A 20,053-nucleotide genomic window follows, 5' to 3' on the forward strand; every position below is an offset into this window, starting at 1 on the left:
GTTTTCCATCACTGGCAAAAGAAAAACTCTGCTGATCACTTTAAGAAAATCTGATATCTAAAAATCTTACCTTACAAATCAGATAAATGAAGAGTTGATTACTTCTATTAAAAAGGGATTCACTCACAGCTTCCTTTGAAGAGAGAGACTCCCCAAGGTATGAAGTGTAGAATTTGATTTATTAAATTTGATTTACACATGACCTTTTCAGGAGGACGATCTTAAATGCAAAGTGAGAGCTGCTCTACCAGGATAATTGCTCTCAGAGCCACTCCAGTGTGACTTTCAGAGGCCAGCCAGGGTGGCTCCCCCAAACACCAGCTTTCCTGCCCTACCTTTTTGGGTCTAAACTTGATTTCACAGCTCCATGGTCCCACCCACCTGTAGCAGGACTTGATCTAGCTGGTACACAAGTCTGATCTGATGTACAAGTTGTTCCCAACTATAAGTTAATGGTATTTGTGTTCTTAGACTCCGAATAGAAAACAAGCTTAGTGTGTGATTCCTTGGTGTATTAATTCATATATTCATTATTCTTTATCAATAACCCAGATAGAAAGACTTTCTGGTCAAGCATGTGTTTCTCTGAGTTGACAGTGAATGAGTCACTGGATTTCTTATTCCATAGGTAGATGATCTCCTAGTGTAAAAGCTCACAGCCCAAGTCCAGTGATCAAGGCAAAGCAAAGGATGCTTTTGGCATCTACATGGGCCCTTCAGAAGCTAGGGATTGGCCTCACTTTTCCATTACCCAGACCATGGTAGAAGACCATTGCATGGATCTTCATTGGATGATTCAATGATTAGATCACTACTTGGGAAAGTCTGAAAAGGAGATCTTAGTCATGGGGAAACATTCTTTTCTGGAAACACCTTTGTTCCAGAACCCATACATTCCTCAGCTGGACAGCAGCAACATCCCTGGGTCTCCCCCTTAAAACTCCCTTCCAAGTCTATAAGTGCAGTTTCTCAGCTCATATCTTTAAATTTCTCCCCCTCTATCTCTGGTCTTTAGTAAGCACCTTTATTTCCAACCTAAGGAACTTCTTTCATTTTCTCCCTTGATTCACTATGGCGAGTAATAAATGCCAGGTTTTTCTTTCCAGCCCAGGGTATGTTGCTGTTTCTCTTTCTTGGTTCCCAAGATCTCTCATTCTTCCCTCTAGCTTCTCCTGATCCTATTTGTAAACCACTCAGAGCTTGCTTCCCTCCCTCTCTGGCCCAATTGTTCTGCCTTTGGAAGGAGCAGAGGGCTAAGTTAATCATACTCCTCCATTCATAGCACATACCATCAGCATCTGCCTGCTTAAGGTTCTGCTCTTACTAGATTTTGTTTCATCATTTGCCCCTTCATCCCTGTCCCCAGTCTCATTTCCCATAATCACTTACTATACTGTGTTTGGTACATGCCCTCGGATATGAAATGTCTCCATGAAAAATCTGTAATATTGCTTTGTGAACGAGTCTGTTTTAAATGAACATAAGTGACATGTGCTTCAGATATCTTGCTGTCCCCTGTTTTCTTTCATCACTGTGTTACAGTTCTACTCATGTTCCTGTGTATATACTCATTCTGCTGTTCTAACTTCTACACCATAGTTTATAAATGCATCCTCTATGCTTTGCTTATCAATTTTTTAGTGACAGGTGTCTTGACTGCCTAAAACTCCCTGCCATCACCAACAGCTGCTCTGTTCATCTTTGTCCATGTTCCAAGATGCACCTGTACCTGAAGTTTTCTTGGTATATGTACTATGTGCCATGGAAATATATGGTTTAAAATGTTATGTAAATGGAAGTGCCTGGGTAGCTCAGTCTGTTAAGCATCTGAATTTGGTTCAGGTCATGATCTCACAATTCATGGGTTTGAGCCCTGCATTGGGCTCTGTGCTGACAGCTCAGAGCCTGGAGCCTGCTTCGGATTCTGTCTCCCTCTCTCTACCTGAACCCCACCCCCAACTCTCACTCTGTAAGAGTGAAATTGCCAGGTCCCAGGACATGTGCATAGTTAATTTCACTAAATGAGCTCTAGAATGGCTATACCAGAATTGAGATCTTTTCTATTGTTTCCCTAGGCTCGGGAGGGGGCAAGATGGCGGAGAAGTAAGGAGCTCCGTACTTGCACTCGCGACCATACATCACACAGAAAAGATCTGAAGCCATTGGAAACCTTACAAAACCTGAGAGATTGGGAGACAAAGGACGCAGAATCCACTGAGAGAGCCTTCTAACGTGAGTGCGAACCGGGGAAGATAAAATCGGGCCGGGATCGGAGACTCCAGGGTGGGAGGCGATCCCCCTCTACCCTNTAAAATTGACTGGAGCATTCTTAAGAAGTACTTAACAAATAACTGTGCCCACACCTGACCTAAGACCAATTAAATCACATTCTCTGGAGTGGGGCCTTACATAGGTATTTTATGAGCTCATGAGGTCATTTTAACATGCAGCCATGGCTGAGAATCTCACCTTGGACTAAGGGCCAGACTTAGAAGGAGGAGCATCTAACATTTATCACTGAGCACATCAGTGCAATGGATTAGGCACTTGATGGCAAAAAGGAGGTCCTGGAGGCAAAATACACTGAGAAATGATGAGAAGCTGACTACAACTATGATAACCCACCATTCACTAGAAGGATAATGTGACAGGAACCCAGCACCACTGGTTCAAGGCCTGAAGGGAAGTGAATTACAGAGGATATTTTAATTTGTGCCTAATAATTAGAAACTCAAAACTTCCAAATGATTGAATAATTACAGAAATATGTGAAACCCTAAGGCCATTAACAGGCCTGCCATGGATCATTACCCAGACCTAGTGAGTGCCCAGCTGACAAACCTGGGACTCTGACAACCTGTTCAAGGTGCTGAAGACCAACAGACTTACTTATTCCTGGCTCTCCTCTGCCAGCAGGAAGAATATTCCCAGGGGCACTCAGCACTGAACCCAGCTGGCCCCCTGCAGAGTCGATTTCTCTCTGTAGTCTATAGGTAAATCCCTTACCACGCTGATGTTCTCAAACCACGGAGAAAATTTAATCTCCAAATTGGCAGCAATGGGGCTGACTCTGAAAATGATTCTCCCCTTCCAAACCTGCTTCTGTTTTCCTTCCTGCTATATTTCAAAGTAATCATAATATGGGTATGGGGGGGAGGAGAAGGGGGGTGATGGGCATAGAGGAGGGCACTTGTGGGGATGAGCACTGGGTGTTATATGGAAACCAACTTGACAATAAACTATTAAAAAAGAAAAAAACCCAAAGTAATCATAATATTCAGTGGCAAAGTGGCTTCTATTATGGGCTGGGAGGAGGACATTAAAAGGGAGGTAATTAACATTTGTTGAGCATCTACTATGAGCCAGGCAAGGTGCCAAACAGCTTACACTCTTTATTTTGCTTAAACTTTACAAAAAGCCCTGGTAATCCTTATTTTATGTATATAATATCAGAAGCTCAAGGAGCTTAAGTGACTTTTCCAAGGCAAATTATCTAAAAAAAAAGGCAGAAAAATTTGTTCAAACCATGTTCTCTCTGATTCTAAAATTTGAAAGTAGTCTACATTGAAGAAAATCTAACTTGTTTCCAATTCTTGCCCAGACAAGAGATCCTATAACTTTTGTTGTCCCCTGAAGTTTTCATTATAGGTAGATTCTTCTTGGTACCTAATCTATATCCTTCCCAGGATAATTGCAACACCCTGGAAGATGGAGATGATCCAATGAATGTTACATCTATGAACTGGCCCATTCAATTGAGAAGAGGAAATTCAGTCTATAATAGATGGACCATGACCTCAAAGTCCAGTGGTTTTGGCTATGAAATCTGAACTCTGAAGGCAGGCCTCCCGAGGAAAAATGTCTGGATATATGTCAACATGAAACCTTGGGTCTTGCCATGGGCAAAAAAGATGTGGCTATTCTTAGAGGCCACTCCTGGGCCCCGTACTGCTGCCTGTGTCATATTGGTAAACAATGAGAAGACCCATATATCATTCTTCAAAGGAGTGATTCTTCATGTGTTCCTGAACCAGCAGCATCAGTATCACCTGGGAATTTGTTAATTGTGCAAATTACCAGGCCCCATGTCAGACTGACTGAACCGAAAACTCTCAGGGGTAGATCCCACCAATCTGTGCTTTAACAGATCATGTGCATGTATACACGCACACACATACATACACAAACATACGCTAAGGTTGAAAAAAACCTGCTTTGAAAGCTTCTGTTGCTCAATAAAGAAATGCCAAGTGCCAAAATGTACATCTGTTTGGCTGTGGGAATTCTGGAAAGTCCTCTGGTCTGATTAGAACCATCTAAAGATAAATAGAAAACATGTCATCACTGCATCACAACTCTGCTTAAAATCTTCAAGTGGTTACCCACTGTCCACTGTATTTACCTAGCATGCCTTGACCTGGTTTTCCAGGCAGCTTCTGTCTGGCTGCATACCATCCATCCAGCTTTAACCCCTTCTTTTACCCCTTCGGCACTATGTGCTTTAGAATGAGATGTGGATTTTTGGGTAGGGGAAGGGGTAGACAGAGAGAAGTGAAACCAAAACATTGTTTTTCTAAAGATTTTTTGTTTGTCAAGAAATAACACATTGCCCCCCCAATTTTTTGCTCCTTTACAAGCTCTTACATCCCTAAATATACAAAACATGATCATTTTCTGAACAGACTCAGTCATACATAATGCATTTTTATTGGCTCCTTGAATAAAGATATGGCAGACATGAATATCAAATGTGTAGATGAAAAAGCTGACAGGAGTCCTTACAATGGGTGAACAGGGAGCAGGAGAGCACCTGGCTGCTCTTGCAAAGCCAGAAAAGATTCTGCTGGAGGAATTGCACCCCACAGTCCTGGGAAGGCTTGCAGATGCAGTCACTAAACCACTGTTTTCTATGAGGTATCACGGAGAATGGGTGAGATGCAGATGGCTGCAGATGCAGGAAGGTAGCTAATTTAGAAAAAGATGCATTCACCAAACTATCAGCTAGTGAGAAGTTTTGTGAATGCTTTAGAGATAACAGCAAAAAGCCTGGAAATCAGTGTGGGTTTACCAAACACAGAGGTTTTTTAAGGAACCGGGGATGTCTGGCTTGAAAGGGACTTTATATATATGTAGGTCTCTCTATATCTGTAGATCCGTTATATGAAGAAAAATGTTATGCTGGGTGGCTATCCAGAGTGGAAAGTATTGAAGATACAGTGACCTTGAGAATCATCCAGCCTCTCCCTTCACTCACAGGTGGACATCAAAGCTGAGAGAGGTAATGTGGCTTCAAAACTAAGATTAGCGCTCCTGATTCCCGGTATTTTTTCATCATACTGAGCAACTCATAAAGGAAAGGTCATGAAAGATGAAACTCATTTCCTATTTTGCCAGGATCCCTAAACTGGCAGAGAGCTCTATAACCTCTAACGTTCTATACCGGTATAAGTTGTTACTGTTATCATTCATAATATCAGGTTCAGTTCTTGACCCCTACCCACTCAACATATTTATGAAATGTCTGAAGAAGGGCATTGATTTTCTGATAACAAGCAGTTGGGGGCAGACAGTGAGTGTATTTGGATGGTTTGAAAAATGAGGCAAATCTAACATGATGAAATCTAATCAGACCAATGTTAAGTCAGGCACTTAATGCACAATGCCAATGAATGTGTGAGCAAAACCTAAGAGAGAGTGGATTAAGTTGTCTGAGAAGTTCATCTGAGATCAGAGCTGTCAGAGCATTAGTCTTCAGTTGTATTATTATGAAAATAATATCTATATAACAAGTAAGACGATGGTCCCTCTGTTCTGGCCAGTATCTACCATATTTCACTATGGTATTATGTTCTGTTCTAGTCATTACCCTTCATCTAATGGGCATTTCTGCCCTAATGAGGAGGAGCTGAAGAAACTAGAGCCAGTTTGCATGAATAGGAGAAGTTTACAAAGAATCTTCTCTGTTACCTGATATGTACAAAGACTGCTAGAGATACCAAAACAAAATATCACAGAATGGGTGGCTTAACCAACAGAAATTTATTTTCTCACAGTTCTGGAGGCTATAAATCCAAGATCAAGGTGCCAGCAGGTTTGTTTTCTCCAGAGGCCTCTTTCCTTGGTTTTCAGGTAGGCACCTCCTTGCTATGTCTTCATGTGGCCTTTTTCCCTGTACGTTCACTCCTGATGCCTCTTTCTCTTCCCATAAGGACATCAATCCTATTTGATTAGGGCCCCATCTTTATGATCTTGTTTAACCTTAAGAACTTCATTAAAGGTCTTACTTCCAAATACATTCACCCTAGGATCAAGGCTTCCACATTTGAATTTGGGAAGGGGACATAATTCTGTCCATTACTGACTGACTGTCAGTTGAGATAAAGTTTTAGGCTCACATTGAGATGCTTCAGAGAGCAAAACAAGGACCATTGAACAGTCAATTCAGGGCAATTTGTGTTCAGTATAAGGAACATATTTCTAATAACCAGCTTCTAAAATTTAAATGGCCTTCCCCATGTGAGAGTCAGTCCTCTAGTATTTTAGAAGTCACTTTTCAGTTCCCTGGTAGAGGGTATTCCTGCCCAGGGTAAGAAGGTTAATGAATAGGATAATAAAAATAAATTTGTTTAGGTTTTTAGAGGCTGTTAAAAGAAACCAAGTATTGCATATGGCTCAATTATACACTACATTCCTAAATCCTACCCCCCAAACTATCAAGAATCAATTCACTGTTTCCAGGAATTTTAAAAGTCTCACTCTCCCACAGAAATGCTCCACTTTCCCTATTACCACACCTTTGTCAGCACAATCCCTGTTTGCTCCCATCTAACCTAATCCTACATGGACTAGCTTCAGCCCATGAAAACTGCAAGCCTAGCTATTATTTCTCTTCTCTGATTATCCACTGCACTTCAACACTGTGAATACAGTCAATTCTAACAGAGGACAGTACAGTCAAGAGGTAGTCAGGGATCGGGGTGTGATGATAAGGAACGAGGATCTTTAAACCTTGTTGACTCTGCCAGATGTTCATTGAAGTGAGGCTCCAAATCTTCCACCAGGCACATCGTGCTGCCATAGGTTGGTGAGAGAGGCAAACCAAGTTTGGAGATCACCAAAATAATGTCCTTCATTAATGGCTCTGGACCTCATTATGATCTTGTGGCAAATTCAGCTGGATCAAGGGTTCTATAAGAAGCTCTTTTGTCTAGATAGGGGCAGACTTGTTCTAAAACAAATAAGCTGCCTGATTTCATTAATGCTCTCGGCAGGCACTTACTGTGCCACAAGTGATTCTAAGTACTGAAGTTATAGCAGTGAACAAGGGAGATAATGTCCCAACTCTCAAACTTACAGTCTGGTGGGAAGAAAAAGGGAGACAGAAAAAATAGCAAGATCGATATCACATAGTAAAAAGATGTTATGTAGAAAGACAAAATAGAGTAATGGGGTAAAAACCAGCCAGCTAATTTATATCTGGTGGATTTTCCTAAGTTGTTGACATTTAGACTCAGGTAAGGAAAGAAGATGAATAGTCTGTCGTGATAAGATGAGAGGGAAGTCAGTCTAACCAGAAGGAACATTTAGCATAAATGCCCCAAAGCAGGAACCAGTATGGCAAGTTTGAATAAAGAGATCAAACCAGTATGGCACAAGCACAGTGGAAAAGGGAAGAATAAGGGGTACGGGTGCACTCAGAAAGGTAAGCAGGGTTCAAATTACATGAAGTGTTGAAAACCAGGATAAAATGTCAAATGTTGTTCTCGGGTTATGGGGAGAAGTAGAAGAATTTTTAAAGAGGAGCAGACATGATCAAATTTGTGCTTTACAAACCTAATTCTGGCTACCAAGAAAACTAGTTATGAGACCATTGCAGTGTCCAGGTTAGAAATGAAAGAGGCTTGAGCTAGGGTGGATACTGGAGATGGAGAGAAACATATGCTACAGTGTGCAGAACTCTCTTATTAGTTGGATAGCTGGATTTGGGAAGTGAAAGAAAGGAGTTAAGAATAGCACCTCAGTTGGGGGTTTGCTTCCATTTTTCTGCTATGAGGAAGAAGATGGAGGATTTGAGACACGAAACATGAGTTTTATTTGGGCCACTTTTAATTTGAAAAGATTTTATTAGATACCCATTTGGATATGTAGGCAATATAGGAATTTGAAGTTCCATGGGAAGGAAGGTACTACAAATAAAGATTCACAAGTCATCAGCATGTAAGTACAATTTAAATCTATGGAACTGGATGAGGTCACCTAGACAGAGTATATAATCAGAGAAATGAGAAAGCATAACTCTGTGATGTTCCAACATTTAAAGGCAAGATAGAGAAGGGGGAACCAATCAAGGAGATTGTGGTATCACGGAAGGCAGCAGAAGCAAGTGATTCCAGGAGGAGAAAGGATCAGCCATGTTAAATGTTGTTTAGAGGACAAGTTAGAAAGAAAAATAATGACTACTGAATTTTACTGATGACCTTGAAAAGAGTCATTGGGCAGAGGGGGCAGAATGCTGGTGGATATTGGCTGAAAGGAAGGCGAAATGAGGATAAGGAGGCAGAGATCAGAATCAATCCCCCAAGGAGCTTGATGTACAAGGAAGCCAATAAGTGGAGTAGTAATTAGGGGAGATTGAAGTCAAAGATGGTTTCAAAAATAGTATATATGAGATAGAGAGGGGAAAATTGATTGTTCAAGAAAGGGACGTACTCTGAAATAATCTTACATTCCATATTTGGACCTTAATCCTGACTGTGATCTTAGTTTTACCACTCAACTGGACCTAAGGAAGAGGAATCTTTCTTCCAAAGTCCTGGAACATGAATCTTTCCTAGGATGGGCACATCTTTTAAACAGGAGGTAATTCCAGGCCCATCTTAGTGCACAAGCCCCACAGGAGATAACTACTCCAAGGGCAAAACAAAAAGAGATTAAGATCTCACAAAATATGCTTTATGAATACAACTACTTTAAATCTGTATCTGCTCTCATGAGAAGCTGCCCATACACAGGCTCCCAAGCATCCTGACCTGATAAATATCTGTACCTTCTATCCTGACCTTTCTTTGGGTGGAGTACAGGGACTGTAGAGGAGCCTGGAGTCATCCTTAGAGGTCAGACAATGATATGTCATCTTATATAGTTAACATTTATTCACTTAAACACTTCTTGAGAACACAATAAAGGCCAGTCACTGTGCAATGGGCTGGCAATACAGCTGTGAACAAGAAAAATAGCAACTTTCTGAACATCCCGTGCATCTCTCACTCTACTGGGGAATACAATCTGAAAACAAATTATTAGGCAAATGAATGTTTATGACAATTGAAATAAACTGTAGGAATGAGTACCAGATGTTTTAAGAGTATAGAATAGATGAAGAAAATAAACTAAACTTGGGGATTAAGAAAAGACTGATAAATATAACCTATGGTTGTATAGTACTAGACAACTTACACAGGGCTTTCTCATTCATGAAATCATTAAACTTAAAAAACAGAGATGAGGGGTGCCTGGGTGGCTCAGTTGGTTAAGCATCCGACTTCAGCTCAGGTCATGATCTCATGGTTCGTGGGTTCAAGCCTCACATTGGGCTCTGTGCTGACAGCTCAGAGCCTGGAGCCTGTTTCAGATTCTGTGTCTCCCTCTTTCTCTCTACCCCTCCCCCATTCATGCTCTGTCTGGCTCTGTCTCAAAAATAAACAAACTATTAAAAAAAAAGAAAGAAAGAAACAGAGAGATGAATAACATACCCTAATTTTGCAGATATGAAAATTAAGTTTCAGAAAGGCTAAGTAAAAATTAAATGTCTCCTTATTTTTGAGCATTTGTTTCCCTCTGTCTATTGACTAATTCTATCAGCCAAGACTCTAAATTACAAAGGGCAAATACTCAAACACAAACTGGTGCACATAAATGAAAAGACCAGGAGTAACAACGACATACAGTTCCCTCTTTCTCCATAGCAAAGCTATGTTAGCTGCGCACATGGCCACTCAGCCAGACTTCATTACACAGCCAACATCATAACTAAGTGTTGCTAGATGACTAAGTTCTGACAATCAAATGTTGATAGAAGCAAGATAGGCAACTTCAGAGTTTTGCCCTTTAACTTTTTCCTCTGGAGGACCCTGCTTCTTTTGTCTATAAATTGCATTCTCACTGTAAACAACTAGAAAAAGAGACAAAATATATAAGACATTTATTGGACAACAGGCACTACAGGACTATGATTCTTAGAGAAGGAACACAAGCAAAGTTAGCATAAGGTAGCACTCGCCTACTGTCTGGAGGCAGTTTCCGAGATATGGTGTATGGAGGAGTCCAGTGGTCTTGCTGAGTTGATGAGACAGAACAGAGGTCAGGGAAGCTGGAGGAACTAGATTTCATGGGACTGAATGTCAGAAAAGTGGAAGCTGTACTCAGAAAGAGCTCTAGACACCTGAAAAAAAGGTGTTTTTTTTTAAGTTTTTGGCCAACTACTAATCTGTGAATCCATAGGGCAAGACTCCTCAAGGCCAGAAAAAGAGCCACTCATAATCAGTAAGCCAAAAAATGGTCAAACTTCACACAGAGCTGAGAACAGTTTACATTCCCAAAGTCTGAAGTGTAGAGTTCATGGGTAGTAGAATCCTCAGAAGGCTCAGGCTTTCACTGTGTGATTAAATTAGTCTCAAAGTAAAGGTTGCTCTGGACTTTCAAGAGTAAAGTTTAAAAGAAAGCCTCAAAAAGATAAATTGATCCTCAATAATTTAAATGCGCATCAGAAAATTCCAAAACCCTAAAGAAAAATAAAAATCTAGCACTCAAAAATATTATACACCCAACTTCCAGAATTGAATCAAAAGTTACCAGACATGTGAATAATAAGTAAATAGAACTCATAATCAGAAGGGATATCAATCAATTGAAAAAGACCCATAAATGACAAGATATTATGGATTTGGGAGAAGAAGGATCTCTTAAAATAGCTATTATAAATCTTATAAATATATTCAGAGTTATCAAAGGGGAAACACATAAAAAGAGAAGTAGAAGAAATTTAAAAAGACTCAAATGGAACTTCTACCAATGAAAACTACAGTATCTGAAATAAAAAGTAAACTGAATAGGATTAAAAACAAATTAGACTTCAGAAGAAAAACAAACCAATGAACTTGAAGATATAACAATAAATCTATCTCAAATACAGCACAAAAAGAGAAAAAAACTTAAAAAAAAAGAGCTTGGTGATCTGTGAGATAATAGCAAATGGTCTAACATATATAACTCACATAAATAAATAAATTAAATAAATAAATAAATATGGGGGTAAAGGAGAAATATATTAACATTTATGAAGGAAAATATATGAAGAATAATAGCTGATTTTTTTCTAAAATTGAAAAAAAATTCATAGATCAAGAAGCTTGGCCCAAGTGTCCATCAACTGATGAATGGATAAAGAAGAAGTGGTATAAATATACAATGCAATACTACTCAGAATGAAAGTTTACCATTTGTAACAAAAAGAATGAAAGCTTACCATTTGTAACAACATGGATGGAGCTAGAGTATTATTATGCTAAGTGAAACAAGTCAGTCAGAGGAAGACAAATACCATAAGATTTCACTCAAATGTGGAATTTAAGAAACAAAACAGATAAACATATGGGAAGGGAGGAAAAAAGAGAGAGGGAAACAATAAGAAACTCTTAATAACAGAGAACAAACTGAGGGTTGACGGAGGGAGGTGGCTGGGGGATGGGCTAAATGGGTGATGAGTATTAAGGAGTATTAAGGAGGACACTTGTTATGATGAGCTCCGGGTGTTGTGTGTAAGTGATGAATCACTAAATTCTACTCCTGAAACCAATATTACACTATTTGTTAACTAACTGGAATTTAAATAAAAATTTGAAAAAGAAAAAAAAACCTCAGGGGAATACAAAGAAATAAGAAGAAAACTATACCAAAGTGCTTAATAATCAAATTGCGTAAAACCAATGAGAAAGCCAAAATCTTAAAATCAGCCATAGCACAAGGAAGAAGGAAGACATTATGTACAAAGGAATAAAGATTAAGAATGACAGCAGACTTCAGTAGAAAAATGCAAGCTCTAAGTGAGTGGAGCTACATATTTAACATACTGAAAGAAGAATGTCACTATACCAGTGAACACATCTTTCAAACATGAAGGTAAAATAAGGACTTTTTCAAGCACATAGCAGCATAAAAAACTGATTACCAACTAATGAGTACCACAAAATGCTAAAGAAAGCCCTTAAGGCAGAAGAAAATAACAGAAGTAAATCTGGATTTACACAAAGTAATAAAGACCCACAGAAATGGTAGATATATAAACATAAAAAGCTTTTACTATTTAGTATTTATCTTGTTATCCTAATAATAAAAGATAATTGAATATTTTTTAACATTCAATCATATATTTTTATTGAAATATAGTCGATACACAATGTTACATTCATTTCAGATGTACCACAGAGTGATTCAATAAATCTATACACTATATTCTGCTCACCATAAGTGTAGCTACTATCTGTAAGCACACAACACTATTATAATATCACTGAGCATATTTCCTGTGGTGTACCTTTCACCTCCCTGACTTATTAATTCCATACCTGGAAGCTTGCACTTCCCACTCCCCTTCACTCACTTCGCTCATCTCCCAGCACCCACCAGTTTGTTCTCTATATTTATTAGCATATAATTCTTGATTGTTACTTCCTCCCACTCTTTACAGTTATTTCCCTACACTCTTTGCACTTTATTTCAATATTTGTTTATTTGTATCATTGCTAAGCCTGAATAAATAAATAAAACAGAACAGGCTTTTTAAAGCAAAAACAGTGAAAATGAATTTCTGGTCCATATCGCATATAAAAGTAAAATGTATAACAACTATAGCACAAAGACAAAAGTCCTTAAGTTATATATGAAAGTGACATAATATTACTTAAAGGTAGCCTGTGATAGGTAACTATGTATGCCCTTAAAATAATAAGTAAAACAAAAAATATAAATATGTATTAATAAGTCAAGATAATAAGTAAAATGGAACTATAACAAAATATTTTATCTAAAAACAGACAGGAGAAGAATAAATGGGAACATATAACAAATAGAGCATATAGAAAACAAATAATAAAGCAGCAGATTTATATCTAAGCATATTGATAACTTTATTAAAATCAAATGGACTAAACATTCCAATTAAAAGGCAGATATTATTTCCAATTAAAAGGCAGATATTATCAACTTAAATTAAAAAGCAAGACCCAAAGATATGCCGTCTAAAACAAATTCACTTTAATTGTAAAGAATAGGTAGGTTAGAAATTAAAAGATGGAATAAATTAGACCATGAACACTTTAATCAAAAAGAGCTTGGGTGGCTATACTAATATCAGATAAAGAATATTTCAGAACAATGAATATTCCAAAGGCAAAAAAATGACAGTTAATTGTGATAAAGGGATAAATTCATTAAGACCATATAACAACAAGTAATATTCGAGCACCTATTGGTAGAACTTAAATACACGAAGCAAAACTGATATAACTGAAAGGAGAAAAAGACAAACCTACAGATAGAGTTGGAGATTTCCACACACCAATTTGAGGAATTGGAAAAATAAATAGACCACTTGGGGCACCCAGGTGACTCAGTCACTTAAGCATCTGACTCTTGATATCAACTCGGGCCTTGATCTCAGTGTTGTCATTTCAAGCCCCACAATGGGCCCCACGTTGGGCCCCATGCTAGGCTCCCACTTAAAAAAATAAGAAGAAGTAGACCATAAAAAAGGCAGTAAGATTTTAATCTCACTTACAAATTTGACTTAGTTGCCTTTTATTAAATAAACTTTCCATTCAACTGCAGAATACAAATATTCACAACTATAGAACATATTCTATGCCACAAAATAATCCATAGTAAGTTTTAAAGAGCTGATCACATTGAAATTGAACCAAAAATCAATAACAGAAGATATCTGTAAAATTTCAACTATCTGGAAACTAAACAACACATCTGAATAACACGAATCAACAAGTAAATTACAAGAATGGTAGAAATTATTTTGATTATTATTTAATAAAATGAAAATACAACATAACAAAATGTGTGGGATGCAGATAAAGTAGTGTGAGAAAATTTTACATTAACATGGTTATAGTAAAAGCATAAAGGTCTAGGATCAACAATCTGAGCTTCCACCTCAAGATAGTAGAAAAAGAACAGAAAAAAAAAGGTAAGAGCCAAAAACAATGAAAAACTTAGAAAAAAAATAAGCCAGAAAAATCAATAAAATTAAAAGAGCAGTACAGGGACTCCTGGGTGGCTCAGTCAGGTAAGCATCCAATTTTGGCTCAGGTCATGATCTCATGGTTCATGAGTTCGAGCCCCACGTTGGGCTCTGTGCTGACAGCTGAGAGCCTGGAGCCTGCTTCAGATTCTGTGTCTCTGTCTCTCTCTGCCCCTCCCCTGCTCACCCTCTGTCTCTCTCTCTTTCTCTCAAAAATAAATAAATATTTAAAAAAATTTTAAAGAGCAATACAATTAATAAACTTTGGCTATCATGATCAAGAAAAAAGTAATGGGTACATAAATTACCAATATAGGGAATAAGAGGACATTACTACAGATACTGGAGACATCAAAAGGATAAGAGAATACTATGAACAACCTTATGCTAATATATCAACAACTTAGATGAAATGGACAAATTCTCTGAAAGACACAAAGTACAAAAGCCCACTCAAAAGAAATCATGTGTCCCTAAAAGCCCTATATCCATTAAAGAATTTTACTTTGGAATTTAAAATTTAACCACAAAGAAAATTCCAAGTCAAAATGGCTTCACAAGNATTTAAGAAAAAAAATTTTCATTTAAAAAAATAACACTAATCTTACACTAACTCCTTCAGAAAATACCCAAGAGGATAAGCACTTCATCATTCTGAGACCAACATTATCCTAGTATCAAAATCTGAAAAAGAGATTATGGGGAAAAAACTATAGGCGAATATCCTTCATAACTACAAATGCAATAACCCTTAACAATATATTAACAAACCTAATCCAGTAACATATAAAAGGATAACATTTTATGACCAAGTGAAGTTTTCCCAGAAATGCAAGAGTGCTTTAATAGTCAATCATATAACTCACCATATCAACAGACTAAAGACGGAATACTATTATCATACCAATAGATTCAGAAAAACCTTTCACAGAATTCAGCATCATTCCTAATAAAAAATGTGCGGCAAACTAGGAATTAAAGAGAACTTCTTCAACTTGTTAAGGACACCCAAGGAAAACCAAAACTAACATGCTTAATATTGAAGGACTGAATGCTTTGCCTCTCAAATTAGAGACAGGCAGAGCAAAGATTTCCATTCTTACAATTTCTAGCCAGTGCAATAAGGCACCAAAAAACAAAACAAAACAAAAGTCTACTAGAACCAATAAGCAAGTTTATCAAGGTCATAAGATACAAGGAAAATATGCAAAAATCAATCATATTTCTATATACTAGTAGCTAATAATAGAAATTATATTTTAAAATATGATTTACAATAGCACCATAAAATCTAAGATATTTAAATATAAATCTAACAAAATATGTACAAACCTGCATGCCAAAAATTATTTAAAATTAATGGAAAAAAACAAGAAAGATCTAAAAATGGGGAGATATTCCATATACATAGATTAGAAGTTTTAATATTACTAAGATTTTAATTGTCCCAAATTGATCAGCAGAGTCAACACCATTTCTTTTTTTTATTATTTTAGAAAGAGAGAGAGATCATGAGCTGGAATGGGGCAGAAAGAGAGGGAGAGAGAAAATCCCATGCAGGCTCATTACACAGTGCAGAGACCAAGCAGAGCTCCATCCCATGACCCTGAGATCGTGACCTGAACTGAAATCAATAGTCAGACACCCAACCAACTGAGCCGCCCAGTTGCCCCAACACAATTTCAATTACAATTGCAGGATAGCTTTTATAGAAATCCACAAGCTATTTCCAAAATTTATAGTCAGCTATGGAGCCTGCCTAAGATTCTCTCTCCCTCTGCCCCTCCCGAGTTCATACACGCACTCTCTCAAAAAATGAATCAATGAGCGAATGAACAAATGAATCAATCAATCAATAAAATTTACATGGAAAAGCAAGGGAAGTATAGTAGCTAAAATGATATTGAAAAGGAAGAATAAAGTTGGAGGATGCACACGACCTGACTTCAAGACTTACTATAAAATTACATTAATGAAGAACTGTGGTATGTAAATAGATAGACACATAGATCCATGGAACACAAGTGAGTCCAGAAATAGTCCTGCATATATGGTCAATTTATTTTCAACAGAAGCGCCAAGGAAATTCAACAGAGACAGGACAGTCTTTTCAACAGATGGTACTAGAACTACTGAAAATCCATATGATCCACTTTGAGTTCATTGTTACATATGGCACAAGGTATGGACCAAGCTTTATTTTTAGTATACAGAAAAAAGATTTGAACACCAAAGAGACATGGATAGCAAATAAGAACATGAAAAGATATTTGAGACAGTTACTTTTAAAGAAATTAAAATTAAAACTTTAATGAGACACTACTATATACCTAATAGAAAGGCCAAAGCTATATTGATGATGGAAATGCAAAATTGTGTAGCCATTTGGGAAAACAGTATCCTACAGAGTTCAACATTCACTCAACTTACAAGGGAACAATTCCATTCCTAGATATTTACCCAAGAGAAATGAAAGCAAATATCCACAGAAGGACTTCTACTCAAGTGTTCACAAAAGCTTTTTTTTTTATAACAGACAGAAACTGGAAATGACCTAATGACAATCAGCCGATGAATGGAAAACTAACTTATGACAGATCCATACAATGGATGATTTCTCAGCCATAAAAAGAGATGAACAATAAATGATACATGCTACAATATGAGTGAATCTTGAAAACATTATGTTAAGTCAAAGAAGCAAGATGAAAAGGATCCACATTGTACGCCTCCATTTACATGAAATTCTGGAAAACGCGTAACTATAGTTACAGATAATGGGCTGGTGTTTCTTGGGGCTGGGGTTGGGGTAGGGGATTATCAGTGAAGGATGGAGATGCTCTTTGTCTTGATTTTACTGGTGGTTCCATGACAGTATACATTTGTCAAAAGTCATGGAACAGGATGCTTAAAATAAACTGATTATATTGGCTGTAAGTTGTATCTCAATAAAACTGATTAAAAACAAAAAAATACTTTCCCTTGCTTTCCTTTCCCCTCCAACCAAGGAAAGACAAGCACTTGAGCAGCTGTCTTGGACTAAAGATAGAGACCATGAGTTGAGGATGCAGGGCCATCTTCTTGTTCCTGGACCTCTTATTGCTGGGCTGTTACCTGAGAAGAAAATGGGTTTTGCTTACACCGCTGCATGTGTCCATCTCTTTATTAAAGTACTTAGTCTGCCACTAATTAATATGCCAGCTTCAGGTTTAGCATAACTGGTTCCAGAGGCTCCCAACAATGCCACCAGACCCTGAGCTCTTTCTCCAGGACTCTGGTCCTCTCTATGCATTGGCTTCTTTCTCAGGCTCCATCTGGTAGCTCGCTCATGCAGCCACAGCCTCCCATATTCTCTGCCAGTTTGTGTCCAGTCCAGAATTGAGCACTGCCGCCCTCTGACTGCTACAGACAAAGCCTCCTTAGACCTCTGTGGCTCCACCTGGGTCACATGCCCATCCCTGTGCCAGCCACTGTGGCCAGGTGAGCACAATGTTGTGACCAGCCAGGTCTGAGTCGCTCACTCTATCCAGGCACCAGGGCATGAAGCACCACAGAGTGCCCAGTGGGGAGGGCGGAGTAAGTCCCCGAGGAAAGCTGGGGTAGAGCTACGAGGGAGGGGTAGCTGCTCAAGAGCCAAGTAACAGATGGCCCTGTCAAGGAGAGTAAATGAACAAATGACTTACCTACTGTCACCCAGCAAGACAGTGACAGGTCTTTGAGGCTCGCCTCCTGTAGCAGATCATAAACAAAGGCCACAGTTTCTTTCTTCTTATTGATCGCCTTACAATATCTGGCTCAGAGCACACCCACGGCAGCTATCCCACGGCAGCTCCTGATGACTTTCTGTCTTGATTTGGGGGCTAAGGAGAGATCATAAAAAAAAAAAAAAAAAAATCAAAACACATACCCATACCCACGTAGAATAGAAGAAAAAGCCCAGGGATTGAGTGTGGCTGTGTCTGTGGAGGAAGAACACGGCACCATGACAAGCCACCAGTGACTTTTTACAAGCTGCCCAAGGCTGGGATCTTACTTAGATAGCACATGTTTCATGCCACAGCAGAGTCCTCTTCTCCCAAATTCAAGTCCAGTTCCAGCAGTTTGCAGCTGTGTGACCTTGGGCAAGTCACTTAACCTCTCCGAGTCTTGGATTTGTCCCCTATAGAACAGGAATAATGCTATTCCTGAAGGTTGTTGTGACAATAAAGTTTGATGTCTGTGAAAGCACTTTACAAAGTATAACCAGAGCCTGAGAGGTCACTGCCTAGCTGCTCCCATGGGCATAGCACTTGTCTCTCTCCATCCCTTCCTTCCACTCCATGCCCTCTGCCTGAGATTTCCCGAATTCAATGCGGCTTCAACTCTCCATTAGATCTACAGACTGGAGAAAATGCCCCCATTTGGAAAATGTGTAACCTATTTTCTGTCCCCAGCCTGGCTGCAAACCGCTAAAATGGCTTGTTCAAGTCAAAGCCTGGACGTCCTCTGAGCAGCCTTGTGATCCTTTCTGATCTTTTCCTTTCCACTTGAAGGAATCTGGGCATATCATTTAGCATATCAAAAAAAGTTGCAGAGCAAGACAGCAGTGATGGAGGGATTGGACCCCAGGCCCAGCTTCTGATGACCGAACCCCGAGGAAATCGATGAAGACTGTGTTCCTTCACTTGCTGGGAGGCACCAGCTGGGAGGCACAGCCTTCACGGATCTGGTGTGCACAGCAGTTTCCCAGGCCACAAGGCCTTCTGGAAGGACTACTGAGAACACTCTGCTAAAAGAGGGATCTAAATTAAGCTACACAACCCTGGGGCTGTGAGATAACGAAACTTGTGGCCCATCTGTCAGGATCTTTCACTGAATGGCCTTGTTGTTTGGGCATCACTGAAACTGTACCCAGGAGGCTCAGTCGTAAAACACCAGGCTCTGCAAACACGGGCTGAGAGGCAACCTTGAGTCTGTTTAGCCAAGAGCATTCACTGAGATGCAGAAGCACGGAGGTGCAGAACACTCACACACTCATTCACACCATTACACACACATGTGAGTTCACACTCAGGTGTCCATGGTCACACAAACTGCTCTCGCTCCCAGATGCACATGCCTTTACTCTACTATTCACACATGACACACTCACCTGCTTTTGTGAAAACATGCTCAGGACGCACTCATACACACGCGCAGACCCAGCCATGCACACACTCACACTCTGAAACCATGACCCCCTTACTGTTTCCCAATAACTCTCAGAATTGACACATTTCCCAATACACAAGGACTCATGCAATTCACATGTGGCCACACCTTCAGATATACTCTAGCATACACAGTCAAGCATGCATCGCACATCTAGATAGATACACACACACACACACGCACATGCCCACACAGGAAGTTCTACATTTGAAGGCTAAGGGCTCTTCTGTGCATATCCCAGTCTTCATTTCTTTGCTGAATTATGCTTTCACTCAAAATTTTGGTTCAAAATGGGTCCCCACTGAGCATGTTATCTGAGGGTTCCCAGCCATATGCTTACTACAAAAATTCTGCCCATGTGTCAGATTCTGGCATGAATGAAATACAGCCCACACATGTGTATACATTGCAATGAGAGCCAGAATGTAGTTCTCACTGTGGGGTGGATAGGAACCTCAGGGGAGCCCTGGCACCTAGCCAGGAAGGGCATTCTGGTTGGGCATACCTTCCAGATAGCTCTCTGGAGGTTGGCCTCTGTGCTTTATTTTGTGGCTT

General features: G+C 39.1%; 1 long non-coding RNA gene across 1 annotated transcript in view; it reads right to left on the reverse strand.

The window, feature by feature from the left end:
* The window catches only part of LOC144235888 (uncharacterized), a 32,324-nt gene extending 14,160 nt beyond the window's left edge, over positions 1 to 18,164 (reverse strand). Inside the window, exon 1 of the long non-coding RNA XR_013336343.1 lies at positions 17,992 to 18,164. This is a non-coding gene — a long non-coding RNA (uncharacterized LOC144235888). The remainder of the gene's footprint in view (positions 1 to 17,991) is intronic.
* Between the last annotated feature and the right edge of the window lie 1,889 nt (positions 18,165 to 20,053).

Source organism: Crocuta crocuta, unplaced genomic scaffold, assembly GCF_008692635.1.
Source record: "Crocuta crocuta isolate KB4526 unplaced genomic scaffold, BGI_CrCroc_1.0 scaffold351, whole genome shotgun sequence".
In the NCBI taxonomy this organism is placed as follows: domain Eukaryota; kingdom Metazoa; phylum Chordata; class Mammalia; order Carnivora; family Hyaenidae; genus Crocuta; species Crocuta crocuta.